The sequence below is a fragment of the Gracilinanus agilis genome, chromosome 3 (genome assembly GCF_016433145.1).
Source record: "Gracilinanus agilis isolate LMUSP501 chromosome 3, AgileGrace, whole genome shotgun sequence".
Classification (NCBI taxonomy): domain Eukaryota; kingdom Metazoa; phylum Chordata; class Mammalia; order Didelphimorphia; family Didelphidae; genus Gracilinanus; species Gracilinanus agilis.
This window is the reverse complement of record NC_058132.1, coordinates 239,981,653-240,002,094: the sequence shown is the minus strand read 5'-3', so window position 1 is coordinate 240,002,094 and position 20,442 is coordinate 239,981,653.

Genomic DNA, 20,442 nt, shown 5'->3' with positions numbered 1-20,442 from the left:
AATGTTTCCTTTTACAGGATTATTATACTTATATTAATCCCTAAAGTAAATTATTTCACTTAGACTTTCTCTGACACAGGTGAAGGTCTGTCTTTAAGATCTTTACTTAAAATACTTTTTCAATTAATCTCATAATATTTTATTTAGTATTTCTACCTCTTAGTCCCATAGGCAGAAAATAGGCCATTTAGAAATTGACACATGGCACATGTTAAATGGGCAAACTTAATTAAGTAACTTTCACTGAGTTCAAAAATATGGAAAAGAGCAACATAATTTAAATTAAAACATTTACTGAATTAATAGTGAGATTAAAATAAAATTAATTTAAAACCCATATTGCTTTAAAATCATAAGATTTTTAATAATTTAATTGCTTGGGGACTTACTATTTTTCTCTCTACTTAACCAGATCCTACCAGTCAATTTGTAAATGGTTTGTTCTATTATTCCCTGGGAACCTCATTATCCTGCAAGATTGCATCAGCCTTGGCACTCATAGCACATCAATGCCCTCTGTCCCAGGACCCCTCTGATTGGAGGGTAGAGTGGAGAACTCCACTCCAAACCTCCACTTAAGGAGGGCCCCATGATAGCCATTTCTTCCCAGCTACAGCCCTTTGGACTTTTTTATCTTGTCCTTCATCATGCTCTCAGTCAGATGTCTTTGCTCTACACCCATCCCCAGTTTTTCAGCTTCCTTTTGTGTATCATCTTCCCTCAGATTGTAAATTCTGTAAGAGGAAAATTTTCTTTGTTTTGCATATTTGTATCCCCAGATCCTTGCATAGTATCTTGTATATAAGTTTATTAACTGTTTGTTCACTGACTAGCTGATTGTATATAGTATATGAGGTCAACTATTTTTAAAGCATATTAAAATTATGTAGTATTTTGGTCTTCAAATTCTTCCTTAAATTGCCTTTGTTGCATTGTTTTTTAACCTATTTATTACTCCTTATTTTATCACTTTGGCTCTTGTTGCCTATTTTCAATATAGATTAAAATATAAACAGTTCAATTGCCATGTTCCTAATAACTCCAAATTGTTTCCATAAATATGTCATTTCCCTCTTGTAAACTTACTTCCATATCATGTAATATTTATGAAAAGCTTTATCCACTTTATGTTCTTTTAAGGTCCTTGTTTGTGCAAAATATAAGGTTTTAAATCCTTCGTCAGTGGTTGGAGTATTTATTATTATTAATTAATTATTACAAAAAGAGAGAACAATGGTTGCAGAATGTTTCTGACAATATTGAAATTTCTAATTAGCAAATGTTCCAGGATTTGTGAATTTTTATTTGGTGAAATAAATTCATTCGGTAAAATAAAAAGAAGTGTTTATAGGCACCACAAGAGAGAAAACCCGATGTAGTAGGAAGAGACTACAACTTAATCAGAGGGGTATTTAATTCCCTAGTACTACTAGTTACGGGTCATAACAACAACAGCAACAACAGCAATTACAACAATGATGATAACAATGGTAGCACTTATATATTAAGATTTTCAAAATTCCTTACAAATATTATTGTTTTCACAACAACCTTAGGAAGTGGGTATTTTTTTAATTCCTATTTTACAGCTAAGGAAACTGAGGTGGAAGTGAAGAAAGTGGCCAAAGGTCATATAGCTAGTAGTTGAGGCTGAATTTGAACTCACATCCTCCTCTACACCAAACCTGGTGCTCTATCTATTATACCACCTAGTTGATCATGTGACTCTTGCAAATCAATTACTTTTCAGAGCTTCAGTCTTTTCATTTGTAAAATATGGATAAATAATACCTTGCAAAACCTACTTTAGTCATTTGTTTTCAAGTGCAAATGTGGTTATGTACATGACTGGCATATAAATGTCAGGTCTTATTATTAGGAAATATCTAAATGCTTGACACCAAGTATACGTATGACTGAACTCACTTTTCCTCCATGTATCTAACTGCTACTCAGACAAAACCATTTATCTCTTCCCAGCTTCTTCTATTACAATTTCATCATGCCTTTGAGAAACATTATTTGAGAATATCTTTTTTATTGTTTCCTCAATGGATGAGGTGGTAGTAAAGGGAGAAAGAGAATATGAAAATGAAAACAAAAATAAAATGAAAATGAAAAAAAGAAACATTTGTTTAAGAGTTTGTAGCATGGCATATCCCATGTGGAGTAGCTAGGTGGTGGAGTGGATATATCATCAAACCTAGAGTCAGGAAGACCCGAGTTTAAATCTGATCTTAGATACTCACTTTGACCCTGGGTAAGTCTCTTAACCCTGTTTGCCTCAGTTTCTTCATCTATAAAATGAGCTGGAGAAAGAAATGGCAAACCACTCTAGTTCTTTGCCAAGAAAACCACAAAAATGGGACCCTGAAGAATAAAACATCACTGAAAACAACTTAAGCAACAACAAATGTCACATGGCATAGAATCCCACTAGATGTGGACTGAAACCAAATGAGTATATTTTATAAGAATTTAGAAATCAAGACTGAAAAGGATGGACTTTAGATTCTCCTTAGAATTACTCCAGAATTGGACTCTAGAAAAGTGATGCATATAGGAGAAAGACCAGTGTCCTAGTAATCAGGGGACCTTCAGCTTGAGTTGTAGCTCTGCTACTAACCAGCTGTGTCACCCTAAGCAAGCCCTTCGACTCTCTCCTGGCTTAGTCTTGTCATCAATCAATGAGGCAACTAGACAAAGGGATCTTTATGTTCCTTTAACACTCTTTAAATCTATATAGCTCAATTATTTTTGTTCATTAAGCCCTACTAAGGAAAAAAAAGTAAGATATATTGAAAGACCTTCATTCTGTATCTATAGCACAAGGAGGATCCCTTCACATTTCTCTTTATAGTTTACTTTCAAGGCAGCATGAATTTCCCCTCCCTTCCTCACCCCCAATTTACCTTGGAACTAGGTTAACAATTCCACAGTAGAAATCATGGCTCTCTAGAGTGCAACTCAGGAGAAAGTTTCCCAACTTCAGTTGAATTTAAATCAAGTCTAGAACTAGGAAAGACAGTTGTGATAAAGCAGCCTACAGAGACAAAAGAGTCTAAATAAGACATTTTTATATGTAGGTTTATAAAAGACAAGCATTTGTGAAGGGTGACTAAATCAAATGTGAAAGTAATATTTGCAGAAGAACACACAGAGACACTTGGGCATCCAGTAACATTCTCGTTAAAATTTTTGGAAGGATGTTATGTACACAGCAAAGTGGAAGCAGAGCTATTCTTATACAGATTTTAATTTCATATGAAGAACTGGTGAATTAATTTCTTATTAAGTCACATTTCTTGATACAAATCTGTCTGATTTAATCTCTTGGTATCCTTGGCTATGAGCTTATTTTCTTCAGCTATATAGAAGCTTAAATACAACTATTTCAAATAGTTCCTATTGCTGACTATTCTAGTAAAGTGACCAGTGCAGAGTATATAATGCATTTTTAAATTAGGATTCTAAAAAAAGGGCATATTTTGATAGCTGTAATCAGTTAAATGAAAAGGATACTGATAGGGTTTGAGCAGAGGGGCCAGCAGATTAATATTTTCTACTCAATTTTCAAGATATTCTTAACTATAAGGATAGGCTGTATTTAGCAATTGGCTCTTGGATTTTAACAACTGACTCTCAAAAATACACACACAAAACCCTTTTAAGTTTGATCTACATTGTTAACATTTTCTCCATCACTTTTTAAAGTTTAGAATCAACAAAACAACGTCAAGCCCTATGGATTGTCTTTACAGATTTCCAACTTGTAAATGCTCTCACTGAAAATCTAACATTTGACTCTTGGGAGACAGTTTGAGTTGGATCTAGCTCACCATTGTGTTTTTTTAAACCCTTACCTTCTGTCTGCATTGGCTCCAAGGCAGAAGAATGGTAAGGGTAGGCAATGGGGGTCAATGACTTGCCCAGGGTCACACAGCTGGGACGTGTCTGAGGCCAGATTTGAACATAGGACCTCCCGTCTCTAGGCCTGGCTCTCAATCCACTGAGTTACCCAGCTGCCCCCACCATTGTGTTTTGAGAAATTAGGAGAACTTTTTATCTTTTTTTTTCACTTTCCTTTTCCAGTGAAATGGCAAAGCTGGGAGGTAGGGGTAATTATGGTGGAACTAGAAACACACACAATATAATATTTAATATATACATTCCTATTTACAGCAATCAATCTGTCATCCTATTCACTGGTTTTGGTATGTTATTTTTCTATTCCTAATTAGAAAATAAATTCCTTATGCGTCTTTAGAAAACAACAACTCCTTTGGTACCTGGAACAGTGGTAGGATGAGAGGTATCCCATAGTCCTGCTTATATTTCCTTTCATTCTTCACTGGCTCATATCTCAGTACATTTACTATAACAGCTGTCTGAACTTTTTCCACCTCTCCAGTCCTCCAGTCTCTCCATCTTACTCAAAGAAGTTGATCTCACTTTCTATTTTACTGAAGACCCCTTTCATATGGATTCCTTTCCACTTCATAGTACTTGAGTATTATTGCATCTTCTTTCATCCTTCCCCATAGTCTCAGAGGAAGATCTGATCTCTGCTTCTTTTTAAGGATAACCCAACCTTTTTACTAATGCTCTTAATTCAATTTACTTATGCTTCCAATTCTGTGACTCCTTGTTTCTTCCAAAGGATCGAGATTCATTAAATATTCTCTTGTTGTCTAGAATGTCTCTTTCTACTGGCCTCTTTCCCACTGCTTACAAACAAGCAGTTCCCACACTTTTTGGCCCCAGGAATCCTTTGCTCTCCTGAAAATTAATGAGGATTCTTTTGTTAAAGAGCTTTGGTTTATGTGGGTTATATCTATCCATATTTTGTTGTTTCAGTCATTTTGAGTTGTGTCCAACTCTTTGTGAACTCATTTGGAGTTTACTTGGCAAAAAAATTGGAGTGGTTTGCCATTTCCTTCTCCAGTTCATTTTATAGTAAATCGAGGCAAATAGGGTTGACTTACCCATGGTTACACAGCTAGTAAGTGAATTAGGTCCAATTTGAACTCAGGAAGATGAGTCTTCCTTATTCTAGAACCAACATTTGATTTACTGCAATACCTGGCTCCCCCTATCAATATTAGTAGAAAATATATTATTTTGCAAATAGTTTTGACCTCATGGATCACACTTTGATAATCAATGCACTAGAACAATCTTGAAAAAAACAATTTAGAAAAATCAAAACAGGTTCATGTATTGAGAGCTAAAAGGAAATTTGAAAGTCATCTAGTTCAAATCCTCACTTTTTATAGGTGAGAAAGGACACAGAGACTTGGCTAAACTCAAAGGAGTCTAAAACAGAATTTGAACACATACTCCTGACTCCAAATCCAGCACATTTTGCTCATATCTCTTTCATGTGATCTTGTTGCCTCTTTTGACATCTCTTTTATTTGAAATTTACTGCTAAACTTCTAAGAGAAAAGTTTATACTATCTGCTATCTAGGACTGTGCTAGTAAATGTTTATCAGCCAACTCTACAGAAAAAAAGAATGTATGCTTGACACATTTTAAAGTTTAATCTGCTGTATTAACATTTCCTGTGTCACTTTTATAAGTCTAGAAAATCAACAAAACAATAAGTCAACTCTTTATTTTTTAGCATCTGCCAATTTCCAAAGTGTAAATGTTAAACTGAAAATGTAACAATCTGGTTCAAATTGAATACAGGACACCTCTGCTTCATCTCTAAAATTTAATGATTCTCTCTGACTTTATTGTCTTACTACCCATTCGCTTTTTGATCCCCTGACATCTGGCATCTATCGCCACCATCAGTGCACTGAAACTGCATTCTCAAAGGTCACTGATGACTTCATGATTGCCAATTCCAATGGCCTTTTCTAAATCCTCATTTTCGTCTGACCTCTTAACATTCTTCTGCCCTTGGCATTATTAGCTATTCTTTCTCCTGTTGTCTTTTTGTGTTCTTTTAAGAGCATTCTTTTCTTTAAAAAACTATCACCACATTGCTTCACCAAAAATATTACAAACACTGCTTGACTCCCTAAACTAAATCATTTAAAGTTCAATCCTCTTTTTATCTGGGGATCTTTTTAGAAATGGATAAAAGGCTGTATCCAAGGCTGAATCTCCCCTTCCCTGCTTCCACACACTGCATAGGTAATTTTGCTAAAGATAGGTATTTACGGCCTCAGCCACTTCCCAGCTGCGTGACCCTGGGCAAGTCACTTAACCCCCATTGCCCACCCTTACCAATCTTCCATCTATAAGACAATACACCGAAGTACAAGGGCTTAAAAAATTAAAGATAGGTATTTAATAAAATTTAATAAATATATTGAAATTAAAGTAACACACAGTCAGCCCTCAGACCAGCAAAAATCCGGAATCCTGCCTAAGCCACATACAGTGTGACCCTGGGTCAGTCATTCAACTTCTCATTTCCCTAAAGTTAGATATCTCTTTAGACTCTTAAAGTTGTGAAAAAGTCTGGATCTGCTTTGATAGAGGGATTCTCCTCACCTAGAAATTCCCCAATCCAAGTATTCATAGGCTTAGCTCATATCCTTAATAAAAATGTAAAAATTTTCTTGAAAGTCATTCTCAATCTCTTAAAAGTACTTCTCTAACTTAATTTATTCCTCCTGATTTCTTTTAGACATAATAAAGAGGTGCTACTTCTCAATGTTTAATAATCAGCTCTCTGAAATGTACTTGTGAAACACTTTTAAATTTTATCTTCATTAGTCATATTTTTCTTCATCACTTTCTTAAGCTTAAGCCATAAAAATATAATAAATCATGCTTTAATTTGTAGTGTTTGTCAGTTTTTAAGATGTAAATGCTCACACTGACAATTTAAAATTTAGTTCTAGGAGGGGCAGCTGGGAGGCTCAGTGGATTGAGAGCCAGGCCTAGAGATGGGAGGTCCTGGGTTCAAATCTGATATCAGACACTTCCTAGCTGTGTGACCCTGGGCAAGTCACTTAACCCCCATTGCCTAGCCTTTACTGCTCTTCTGCCTTAGAACCAAAACACAGTATTGATTCTGAGATGGAAGAGAGGAGTTTTTTTTTTAATTGCTCTAAGTCAGTGTTCTGAGCCTGAGTCATTCTGGATTCCTCTCTCCCCTTTACTCTTCAATACCCTTTTAGCCATCAAGGTCCATCAGCTCTTCCTCATGATATTGCTGTACCCATCTCTTCTAATAGCTGCTTCCCTAGTTCAAACTCATAAATATCACATTGAGACTGTTATAATCGCCAAACTAACTACTCTTTCTTCTCTTCCCCATCTAATCTATTCTGCACATGCTTCTGGACTGACCTTTCTGAAATGTTGCTTTCATTCAATAGGAAGGGAAAGGGTAAGGAAAGGGGAGGAGGCAGAAGGAGAAGAGGAGGGGAAGGAAGAGAGAAATAGGGGGGGAAAAAGAGGGGAAAAGGGCACCAGGCAAAGGAGTTTCTTGTTTCACTAGCAGAGAAACCAGCAGGTGTGAACAATGGAAAATGCAGGGAGGGCCCCATCCAGTTGCTCCAATAAAGAGATGTATGAAGAAATAGCAATGGCCTGGGTTAAAGTTTCTACACAGCTGTTATGATAATGTAAAAGAATTCCATTACCCATCTGTTGTGAATCATGTGAAGGACTGAATCCTACCCACCCTATACTGTCAGGAGCTGTTTGGTTTGTATATTCTAAATTTTGTTTCTTTTGCACTTGCTCCCCCCTCAAAATCCTCCCTCCCCACCCAGGAATTAATGACAGAAATGTTCTGTCATTTTGAGGATGAAGGGAATAGTGATGAGATGTATTTGTTTATATTTTAATTCTCTCTATTTGTTCTAATTAAACTGCTTACTAAGATAATGACTCTTTTCTCAGAGCAAACTATTTATTCATTTAGTTTAAAATTTTTTTATCTTTATTTTATTCCAATAACAAAATAACATACATTTTCCCAAAGTTACATAATTCACACTATCTCTTTCTCCTCTTTCCTCTCCCCTCCCAGCTTTGGCAAGAAATTCCACTGGTTTATACATGTATTATCACTCAAAACATATTTCTATATTATTCATTTTTGTAAAAGAATAATCTTATAAAATCTAAACACGAAATCATATACCCAAATAAACAAGTGATAAATCATATAGTTTCACCTGCATTCCTACTCCAAAAGTTCTTTTTCTAGAGATGGATAGCATTCTTTGCCAGAAGTCCCTAAAAAATGTCCTGGATCATTGTATTGCTGTTACTATTAAACTCTACCACATTTGATTGTCCACAATATTTCAGTTCCTGTTGTATAATGTTCTCCTGGTTCTGCTTTTTTCACTCTGTATCTGTTCTCCAAGATCTTTCCAATTCTTTCTGAAATCATCCTGTTCATCATTCCTTATAGCACAAAAGTATTCCATCACCGTCATATACCACGATTTGTTCAGTCATTCCCAGTTGAGGGACATCCCTTTAGTTTCCAATTCTTAGATACGAAAAAAAGCACAGCTATGAATATTTTTGTACAAATAGGACTTTTCCTATTTTAAAGTGATTTAAAAGAGAAAGAAACTCATGGCGAATAGGTGATTGTTCAATGTAGATGATGATTAACAAACTTCCCTATAGATAACATAAAGATCCAAAAATGGATTGGAGTGAGGGAGCAGGGTGGAAGTGGCTTGTTGGTGATTGCCATTCAGCATGCACTTGGGTCCAGATGATGGCATTTGAGGACCAGGGAGTTAAACACACCCACAACACCACTCAGTTTTTATGCTTGTTCAACTTCCTTTGTACCGAATGTTGAAAAATAGGAAAATGTATTTAACATAGATTGAAGAATCAATAATCTAAGATTTTAAAAGTAGAGCAAAATATTTGTTAATCAGAAAAATTCAGGGAGAATGTACTTGTAACCAGAGTAGTACCTTTTCTTGTATTTTAAGGTAACCAATGATAAACCTTTCCTTATCTCTACCCTTGGACTATGAAAACCATTTGGATCATATTGATACAAGTACTATTTCCAATACATTCTAGTGGAATGATCTTCAACAAATTACTCCTAAGGCAGCTGTCCAGGATGCTAAGTTATATAGGAGTTGATGTGTAATAAGGAGCTGGTAGGGAGGGGTTCCTACACTGGAAATTTGCCTAATCAATGAAATCACAGTTAAAGAAAAACATAAATAAATATCTTGCGACTGATAGGTTGGATTTTTGCTGCTTGTTAGTACGTTCCTGATAGTACTTTCAAATCAACTGGTAATTTGCTTTGAAAATCTCAAGTTGCTTTCCAAGGAAAGTTAAATAACAATCCGTTTGCAAATATTTCTGTCGTATACTTTCTGGCTGTAGGAAGCTACTTAACCTTTCTGTGTATTAGTTTTGTCATCTGTAAAAGGAGGATAATAATAGTTTCTACCTCATACACTTGGTAGTGAGGATGAAATAAGTTAACATATGTAAAGTACTTTACAGATATTAAAGGGCTCTAGAAATACTAGTTATTATTGTAGAACTGGGAGTCACCATTAAGCTATTAAAATGATTATGGGTTATGAGCATGAGAAAAAGAAAAAAAATTAGAAAATAGTAGAAAAGAAGGGAAGCCAGAAATAAGAATAAGCTGGTAGAAAGCAACAGAAAAATCCAGATGTTTTCAAGCCTGAGTATTCAGCCCCAAGTCATATTTCATTAAGGGAATGAAAATAATACTCTACTAGGCACCAGACTAGTGAAATTGTTTTTAGTTAAGTGAATCATCCATGGAAATGGGAAAAATTTTGATGCCATAATCTTATTTTTTGAGATGAAATTCATGAAAGATATGTCATATATTTGCCATCTTTTTCAGCTTATCATTGAATTACTAGTGGGGTCAGTCTGGCCTAAATGATAAAGGGACAGGGTTCAGATTTAGGGGGAGCACTACTCTCCTTTCAGGGCCCTTATTTTGTTTTACATTTCATCAGATTGCTGCTCTCAGTTGTTACAGCTGGAGAAATCAGAAAGAACTCACATTCATCTCCATAAAAGTGTTAGTTTACTGGCTCCATACATATTTTCACTTTCTAGCATATTTACATTATAATAAAGGACTTTTTGATGGCTGACAGGGCTTAAAGGCTGAAAAGGATACATTACTAATGCAGGAAATTTAGGCACTTGTAAAGAGTAGTCTAGGTGGTGAGATTAAGGATCAACTCAGAAATATTTTTCCACATTGGAGAATAGCCTGATCAAAAAAAGATCTTTTTTATTTTTATCCAGGAAAATTGATACCAAAAAGACCATAGGTGTATGGATTAAATTTCTAGGTCTACAAGTTCACTTGTACATCAGAGGCATTTAGAGAAAGAACAAAAATTCAATAGGTCTCATTTTAAGACTATAGACATTCAGCTACAAAAATACATGAAATCATTATAGAGTCACTACAAAACTATGTTCTGTTTATTGTTTTGAGGATAGCTTTGTCTGTAAACACTATTCTTATTTATAATGTGCTTGTTCTCCCAGGTGCCCCTCAAATCACACCAGGCAGAGTGGTCTTTTTGCTTTATTAAGTCAATTGAAACATCATTATGCCAGACACAGTACAGGAGTCTGGGGATAAAAAAAAATAAAAATAAGACAATTCCTTCCTTCAAGGTACTTATATTCTTATATATGGATATCATATTACTTGTCTTCTCAATGGATGGGGCTGTGGAGGAAGGGAAAGAATTTGGAATTCACTAAGTAAAATAATGTTAAAAATGAATAAATAAAATATTTCTAAAGAAAGAAAATGTTACACAGGGGGAATACAATATGTACCCAGAGTGTAAGATTTTTTAATCAAGAAAACTTTGATTTTAATCTCATCTCTGTTACCCATATCTTTTTGGGCACATTTCTTAATTTCCCTAGGTCTTAGTTTCCTCTTCTATAAAGTATTAGGGGTGGACTATGTCTTCACTTAATAGGATATAATCTCACTGAGGGCAGGAGTTGTCCTGCTGTGGCACAGATTATTAAGTCTTGTACTTGGAGTCAGAAAGACCTGAGTTCAAATCCTGACATAGACATTTATTAACTCTGTAATTCCAGGGAAGTCACTGAATCTCTCTGAAAGTTTCAGGTCCTTTATCTATAAAATGGGGATGATAATAACATGTTTTTCACAGAATTACAATAGGGATCAAGTGAGATATCTGTAAAGTGGTTTGTAAACCTTCAAGAGCTGTATAAATGTTAATCGACACAAAGCAAGTGCTTATATCCATTAATACAATCTCCAAAGTTCTTTTAAAATTTTAAGCTTTGATCTTATGACAAAACTTGCATAATTTTAGTATATAGATAGTAAATAGAATAGAGTAAAAGTAAACATAATATAATTAGAGGAGGGAAAATGCATTAATAATTCTTATAGAAGCCTTTATCTAACCTGACCTTTAAAGGAAGCTAGAAGCTGTCATAAGTCAAATTGAGGAAGGTGTACGTTCCAGGTATGGGGATGGGAGATAGAATGTTTTACAGGATTACATCCTGTAAAATAGATAGATAAAATAGATAGAATGTAATACAGGATTACATCCCAAGAACTAGACAGGACCCATGAAATCATCAAATCAAACACTCTCATGTTATAGATAAAAATCTGAAGCCAACAGTGAAGTGACTTGGTCATACAAGATCATACAAATACCAATGTTTCAGAAATTAGATTTGAATTGACGTTCTCTGACTCCAGAACCAGCACTCATTCCACTATCCCAACTAGTCAGTCAGTTTGGCTGAAATATAGATTGCACAAAGGAGAATAAAGTAAAATAATTCTGGGAAGATAAACTGGAACCAGATTGTTGATGATTTAAAATACCAAGCTGAGGAGTCTGTATTTTATAAAAGAAGCAATGGGAGTGATTGAATGAATATCATGGGGACTATCATGGTCAAACCTTTGATCTAGGAAGAGTCTTAGAAGTTGCTAAGAAGAGAGAACATAGAAGGGAAAAGCTGTAACTCAGGAGAATAGCTAGGAAGTGATTGGAATAGGCTAGGTATGTGGTAATGACCTGTACTTGGGAAGTGTGGCATTGCGAGTAGCAAAAGTGGCTGTCTTTGTAAGTTGAGATTGGTTCCCTCCAAAGAGGTCTTTAAGCCAAAGGCTAGGGCTTTCACATTATGGTGAGGATTCTCCTTCAGTAGGAGTCTCTAAAGTTCATTCTAATTCTGAGATCAGTGATTTTATGAACACAAGACAAAACATTAATATATCATATAACCTAAACTCCATCTTCAAACACTTCTAAACCATCTGGAAGATGAAATTTTTGAATACATTTCCAAGTCTCCAGAAGTTTAATTGTCCTCCCTAGAAGCCCAGGTATGAATGTTATACTTACAGTCAATGAATAATTCTTTATTGTTTACTCAACTCCATTATGCTACAGTTGATCTTTCTCTTGTTTTAGACTTTATAGAAACCAACTGGCCACCATTCTCTGAATACAGGTTAAATGTTATGAATGATATGAACTTTCTTAGTTCTGTTTGAAACAAATGGTTTTTTGGCAGGGGCTGGCAAAATCTTTGTCAAGAAGCAATTTTGTTTGTAGCAGTATGTATCATAATGGGATCTTACTTGTATTTACTCTTCATGTAATGTTACATTATTATTCAACATCTCCTTAGCTCTTTCTTGTTCTGAGGAGATCCTGTTTTCAATCTATAAGTTATTTTTGTAGCTTTCTTCTGATTCATCTCTAACCCTTCACATCACTTTCAGTTTCTCAAGTCCGTATTTCTCCTCACCCCACTCAAAAACTGCCTTATAAACATTACATTTTCTTTTCTTTATATAGACATCTGTTCTGAGAAAACCGAATGAAAGGATTCAAATATACCCACTCCCTAATGTTCTCCCTCCAGTGAAAAGGACAGTCTAACATCTCTAAACTTTTTGATTCAATCTTTCCACAATCTTAGGCACCCTGGGAAAGTAGATGCTGTTTCTCAGAGAGCCTGCCTTGGATTGTAAAGGGAGAGGGATTCCCCAGAAATAGTACTATGGAAGTGGTAGTGTAGGATCAGTCATGATCCAAATTGGGGTAGGTGGCAGAGAGGAAGTATATCTCCCCTTTACCTCTCTCCTTGCCCTTGGGCATTCACCTTTCAAGCAAAAAGACTCATTCATAATAGTAAATATATAGTGAAAAATAGACAATTGACCTTAAAAGCTAGCAGATTAACTAACATGACAGCAAAGGAAAGTGGTGAATATTGGAGGGGATGTGGCAAAATTGGAACATTAATGCATTGCTGGTGGCATTTTGAATTGATCCAACCATTCTGGAGGGCAATTTGAAACTATGCTCAAAGAGCTATAAAAGACTATCTACCCTTTGATCCAGCCATACCACTGCTGGATTTATACCCCAAAGAGATCATAGGGAAAAAGACTTGTACAAAAATATTTATAGCTGCACTCTTTGTGTGGCAAAAAATTGGAAAATGAGGGGATGCCCTTCAATTGGGGAAGGGCTGAACAAATTGTGGTATCTGTTGTTGGTGATGGAATACTATTGTGCTCAAAGGAATAATGAACTGGAGGAATTCTATGTGAACTGGAATGACCTCCAGGAATTGATGCAGAGTGAAAGGAGCAGAACCAGGAGAACATTGTACACAGAGACTGATACACTGTGGTACAATAAAACATAATGGACTTCTCTACTAGCAGAAATGCCAGGATCCAGAACAATGCTGAGGGACTTATGAGAAAGAACACTATCCACATTAAGAGGAAGAACTGTGGGAGAAGAAACACAGAAGAAAAACAACTGTTTGAACATATGAGTTGATGTGGATATTATTGGGGATATAGACACTAAATGATTACCCCAGTGCAAATATCAACATTATGGAAATAGGTCTTGATCAATGATACATGTAAAACCCAGTGGAATTGTTATGGGGAGGGGAGGGGTGTGGGGAGAGGGAAAAACACGAATCATGTAACCATGGGAAAATATTCTAAATAAAAAAAATAAAAACAATTTTTAAAGCTAGCAAGGATATATAAATAAGAAGTATGTATTTATACACACACACACACACACACACATATATGTTGGGTGGTTTTTTGTTGTTGTTGTTGCTTGTTTATTTTTTAATAATCTACACAGTCATTTAACAGAATAGTTAAAATAAATAATTTTTACCTGAGGAAAAATTATCCTTCATACAATTTTAGTGTTAACATGTCCTTCTCTATCATGCCCCAGAAATATTCTCCCTTTAGAAGACATTCTCCTCCTTGCCCCTGCTTTTGGAGAACTTCCATTTTATGGAAAGGACCAATACCAGTCATGTTTACTCCTTCATTCCTCTTTGGGCTCTGCTCCTGACTCTTCAGACTTCTTTCTCCACTAGGTACTCCCATGAGTACCTTCTTCCCTCTCTCTCCCTTGGTTTTCAGCTTCCTTTTTTGGCTTGTCTTTACTCATTTAAATGAAAGTTCCTTGAGGACAGGTACTTTTTTTCGTTTGTAGTATTGGTATTGTTATAGGTAAGTTATAGAGTAGACATAGATTTAAGTTAGGATAGAAAGCTGACAGTTAAAAGCAAGCTTTGACTGAATGCATGGGCATTCCAGCATAGAATGTGGACTTCTTGGCTAAACTGGAAGAAGGAGGGTGGATTTATGGTCCAGCTTGCTGAGACTCAAGTGGCTGTCAGATAGCTTTTCTCCCTAGAGCTTCATTTGGACTTACTAGCTGCTCCAGGATTTGTTCCTGTTCTTGTCATCATCTAGGATCAGCCTGAGTCATGAGAATCCCAAACTCTAGCCCTCTCCAACTTAGAGCTTTCTGTTAGTGTAAGAAAGGAAAAGCCAGCTGAACTCCTTATATTCTAAAGGTCTGTTCCTTCAGTATTAGAAATCCTTCACCTACTTTCCCACCTTACCAACATTAAAATCTGTTTTAATATACTTCCTGTGTCTCCTCTACATCAACGAGAACCCACTATTGAGTTACTTAACATCCTTGGTATCCCTGGCTGTTTAGTGGACAGTTAAACTATCAACTGTCATTCCCCATTCCCCACATCCCCTGTGTGGTATTTTCAGTGTTTCTAGTCAGTCCTTTACCTTGTGAGATGTGTTCCCATTTATGTTATTCCTTGGCTGGCACCCAGTCTAGTCCAGTCCATCCTATTCCTTCCTTCCCCTTATTTTATTTTTTCAGTATGCCCAGCATTGGGCCCTTGTCCCACAACATTTAGTGCTTTTCACAAGATAAATGCCTCCTCAGAGCTTCCTGACTTAAGCAGAGATCAAATTTTCAAATTTACTTGTATCTGAGTCTTTAACAGAAAAGAAAATGATTTAATAGGCCTGATTTTAACTGACCCTAACCTATGAAAGTACACAAAGTCATTTTAGGATCACTGCAATTTTACTTTGTCTTTCCTATTAACAAAAGCTTTGCTTATAAACACTATCAGTAGTTTATAATGCTTTTGAGCAGGGAAGATGTAATATAGTCAAGCTCTCAACATAGGAAGCTCATAGAGGAAAGTTAATGCTCTAGAAGGAGGGGAAGATGAGGAGGTAAACTAGTAGGAGGAAGTGGGGGAGGGAAGGGGAGAGATAACAGATCAAATGATAACCAGACACACTATTGTGGCAGCTTCTTGTATTTTGAAGCTTATTAACTCCCACTGCTCAGCAACTGACTAGATGACAGAGAGACAGAAATTTGTTCTGTAAGCTCTAGGGTGTGATAACACCCTTAAATTTGCTTTCTAATTCTTTGAAGAATGCATTTTAAAAGATATATAAACTGCTGCCTTTGGGAATGGAAAAAAAAGACATTTGTTTTAAGTCACATTTCCTTTTTAAAGCTATAGTGTAGAGTTGTAAAACTTGACAAGTACTAAATAGTGAATTTGCTAATGGCCAGACAAAAATAAGGAAGCCAAGAAAATGGATGTGGAACAAAAACCATTAGGATATGCCTTTGAATTTGAAAGATATTTTGATGCTCAAAGCAGATTTTTTGAATTGTCGTATTTTTTATGTTTCCAAGTAAAAAAGAGAAATTATGAACACTTTCTTGTCAAAATATGAACCATTTAATCAACAGATTCCATTTGTAGATATTTCCTTGCTATTGTTTTTTGCTAATATAAAGTCTTGAATTAAACCATTAGCTATATTTTTTTCAAGTTATCGATATTTTTCTTAAAGTGTCAGTAAGTAATTTTATTCACCTCTATGCAATTCCTTTCAACAAACATTTATTAAGAGTCTGTTATACGGGCAACCCCAGATATCTCAGTCATAGAGAGCCTGGAAATAAGAGGTCCCGAGTTCAAATTTGACCTGGAACAGTTCTTGACTATGTGTCCCTAGGCAAGTCGCTTAACCCTAATTGCCTATCCCTTACTGCTCTTCTGCCTTGGAACCAATACTTAATATTAATTCTAAGACAGAAAGTAAGAGTTTTTAAAAGTTAAGAAAACATAATCTACTATATGAAAGTACCATTCTAGTTAGTAAAGATTTAGACATGAAGTTGAAACAAACCTTGCTTTCAAGGAGATTGTAGTCTCTTTCTGCAAATACATCTATTTAAGAATGGTGTTGAGGAAGACTGAGGAAGGAAAAATTGCCGGCTCTTTAGGGTGGGTTGGAGTGGAGGAGGTTAGAATTAATAGTTTGTCTAAATGAGATAGGAAATGTAGGAGAATTCAATTCAGTTACCACATTCAGTTCAATTAGATATTTACTAACCGTGTGCAAGACATCTTACTTGGTATTAGGAGAGATACAAATAATCCTAGTTCACCTGATTATGGTAGTTTAAGGTTTTCAAAGCATTTCCCTCACACCCACCTCATGAGGAATATATAGTGCAACTATTAGCGTCCTCGTTGTACAGCTGAGGAAATTGAGATTAAGAGAGGTTAAAGGATTTCTTGTCTGATCTTTTCAGATTCTAAATAAGTGATGGAGCTAGGATCAGATCCACGTTAATGATATAAATAAGTATATATGTCCATATAGCATATGTATATATTTGTATATATATGACACATATATACTTTCTATACACACACGTATGTAAGTGTGTGTGGTATAGAATGCCAAAAAACTAGAATGGAAATGATTCTAGATTCCCTAGAAACGCTCTCTGGGTCTTAGAACTATAATGTTTTACTAGGACAGAGAAAAATTCACATTTAGACTCCTCTACTCAGCCCAGTGATTCACAAAAAGATTCCTAAAAATCCTTGGATAGATAAGCAGAGGCAGATCTAGCACAAAATTGCAGAAGTAAGGGCTAGAGAACAGACAGCCACTCCTAGAGCCTCCAGGCATTTCCAAAAGTCCCTGCTTAACCTATACAATACTCATGCCAAGGCAAACCTTAGCCTTTCCTGAGATCCTGGGCTATAGGAGAGCCATTCTGAGACTTCTGGGCAGGCCAGCTTAGAGGCTGACTCTAGGCCAGCTGCCCCAAACCTAGCCCTGGTTTGCCAAAGAGAGCTTTTTCATACCTTCCTCAGGTAAAGGAAAAATGAGAAGTGACAAATCCAGCAGGAGCTATCTCTGAACCCTGTGAAGGGAGCCTGACACAGAAGTAATACCTGAAGGAAGGAAAGATACATAAAGCCTACTGAAAGAAGAGGCTCCTAAGCTTGTCATCAGGATTGCACTCAGGATTAGGAAGACTCTATCTTGACCATTCAGTTATGGAGTTGAGGAAATACAGTTGTTAGGGAGATGCCTGGGGGAAAGCCCCCAAAATTATAAAACTAAGTTAAGCACAAAGAATAAAGTATTCTGGCTACAGGGACTACAGATGGACATGAAGGAAATGAAGCCAGAGATACTGAATAGAAAAAGCTAAGGAGGAAAGAATAGCAAGAAAAAAAAATGGACACCTTCAAGCAGATGGTGGAAAGCCTCACTTAAGAAATGAATGCCTTGAAAATGATAATGGATCAGTCAAAAAGTAATGAGTTAAAAATACAAGATGTCAGAATAAAACAAAAAACTAGAAAAAATGTTTAAGAAACATAATGTTAAAAACAATTAAATGACACAAATATGACAAGGAGAGGCAATCTTTGAATTTATCAGACTATTTGAAAATTATAATCAGAAAAAAATTTGATACTATATTTCAGGAAAATCTAAGTGAAAATTGCCCAGAACTTTTAGAAGCAGATGGCAAAGTGAAAATAGAATCCTTTGGTCACATGCAGAAAGAATACCCCAAATAAAAACTCCTAGAAACATCATAGCCCAAATCCAGAGCTTCTTGACTCAAACTAAAAAAAAACAAACTTGAGGCCGACAAAAAGGGGTTGAAATGTTAAGGAGTCATTATAAAGATTTCACATTACTTAATAACTGCCCCAATAAAGAAAAGATGAGTTCAGAATATTTCATTTCTAAAGGAAAATATTGAAGGTTTTCATCTATGATAGTCTATCCAGCAAAATGAAACACAAGTATCTTCCATAGTGTGACTTTCCCCATTGAGATTTCCATAAGATATTAAATTGGAATTCTTTGACATTTTCTGGATTCTGCAGATGACACACAAAGGCCAGTAGATGACACATGAAAAATTTGAAAACTAACTTGTCTATGACCAAATATTTAATTCACATCTAGCAATAAGGTATTATAACCCCATAAGAGAAAAAGAAAAAAAAATCAGACTTCTTCTCTGGTATGAAGGGAGGCAAAAAATTTTTACATTGATTTTCCAGATCACAGGGGTGCCATGCTTCTAACCGACTGTTATATGGAAGTGATACCTTTATATATTTTACAAAAAAGGAAAAGAAATAGACCTTGAGTGGAACAAAAGATTTCCATGCATTGTTGATAGAAAGAATATAGCTGAGTAGACATTTGAAGATGGGAATAAAAGTATAAAAATAACTACATAAAGGCTCATATATTTGTATAATTGAAAAGGAAAATATTTTTCATTTAAATAAAAGAAGAAATAAATATAATTTGAAAATTCCATTACCTTTAAAACCCAACTCTAGCCAGTTGGACTGAAAAGGTGTAAACCACCACATGGGAGGCCAATGAGGCCGCCTTCACAGAGGGCTCAGTCTGAGACCAAGACAGTTGAATTGACCCTAGGCACAGTGCATGCACAGAATAGAACAGTACTCCTTCCACCTCAAGAATACCTCAGAATTTAATTTTCAGTAAATTGACAAAATCAAGGGAAAAATAACCCCTAAGTGAGAAAAATACAGAGAAAAAGCCGAATGCTAGAAAAACATATCAACAAGAAAGATGACCAAAATACTAGCTCAGAAGAGGACAGCAATAAAAAAATTAAAATATGTGAGGCCTCAAAGGAAAACATGAAAAGATGTTAAGTCCAAAATGAACCCCTGGAAGAAGTCCCCAAAAGGACAGCAAAACAAATAATAAGAAACCTAGAAGAAAAATTAGAAAAGAAAATGATAGGAAAAAAATCAGTAGCTTAGAACAAAAACTTGCTGAAGTAAAGAGTTTCCTAAAAAAAGAAATGATAGGTTAAGATGGTGGCAGAGTAAAAAGCAGCGCTTAACCTCTCCTGACCAAAACATACAGGACTTCTCAAGGGGGCATAAAAACAAACCCAGTCGAACAGAGGGACCCCACAACAGGGTGCAGCGTGGAAGGTATGTGGAATTGGGACATTTCCATGCGATAAAAGGGTGAAACAGCTCTCACTAAATCACAGGCTGAGCAACCCCCCCCCCCCCCCCCCACACACATACACCACCTGCAGCGCCGAAGCCAGGTCAAAAGAAATAGAGCAAGTTTTGGCCACCCATCGAGTCATTGGCAGCTCTAGGGCCTGTTCCTGAGAGCGGCAAGATTTGGGACCCCAAAAAGCTGAGGAATGCACACAGTCTCTGAGCACAGACACGGAGCACAGGGGCGGGTGGAGACGCTGGCGGAGGTGGACACGCCGGCGGAGGTGGACACAAGCGGGAGTGAAGGCTCTGAAACCCCGAGTGGAGAATCAGTGCAGATGGGTATACAACTGTGGAAGCAGCGCCCTGAGACTTGTAAAAGAGCCTCCTGCAGAGGATCAAGCAAGAGGGTCCAGCAGGGGGCTTGACCTTGGAAAAAACCAGACCTCAGACCTCAGGAGCCAAAAGACAGGAGACAAACCCTGAGCGCGAGGATAAAGCTAAGAAGCTGCTGGGTTAACAATGGCTACCCAGAACCAGGAAGTCCAGAAGAGAGAGAAAAAGATTAACAATAAGAAAAAGAAATCTTTAACACTCGACAACTTTTACACAGAGAAAATCCAGACTACTGAGCAATCAGAAGAGGAGAAAAAACAATCAATCACATCCGAACCATCCCAAGATAATCAAAACTGGTCACAAGCTCTTGAAATGTTCAAAACTGAGATGAC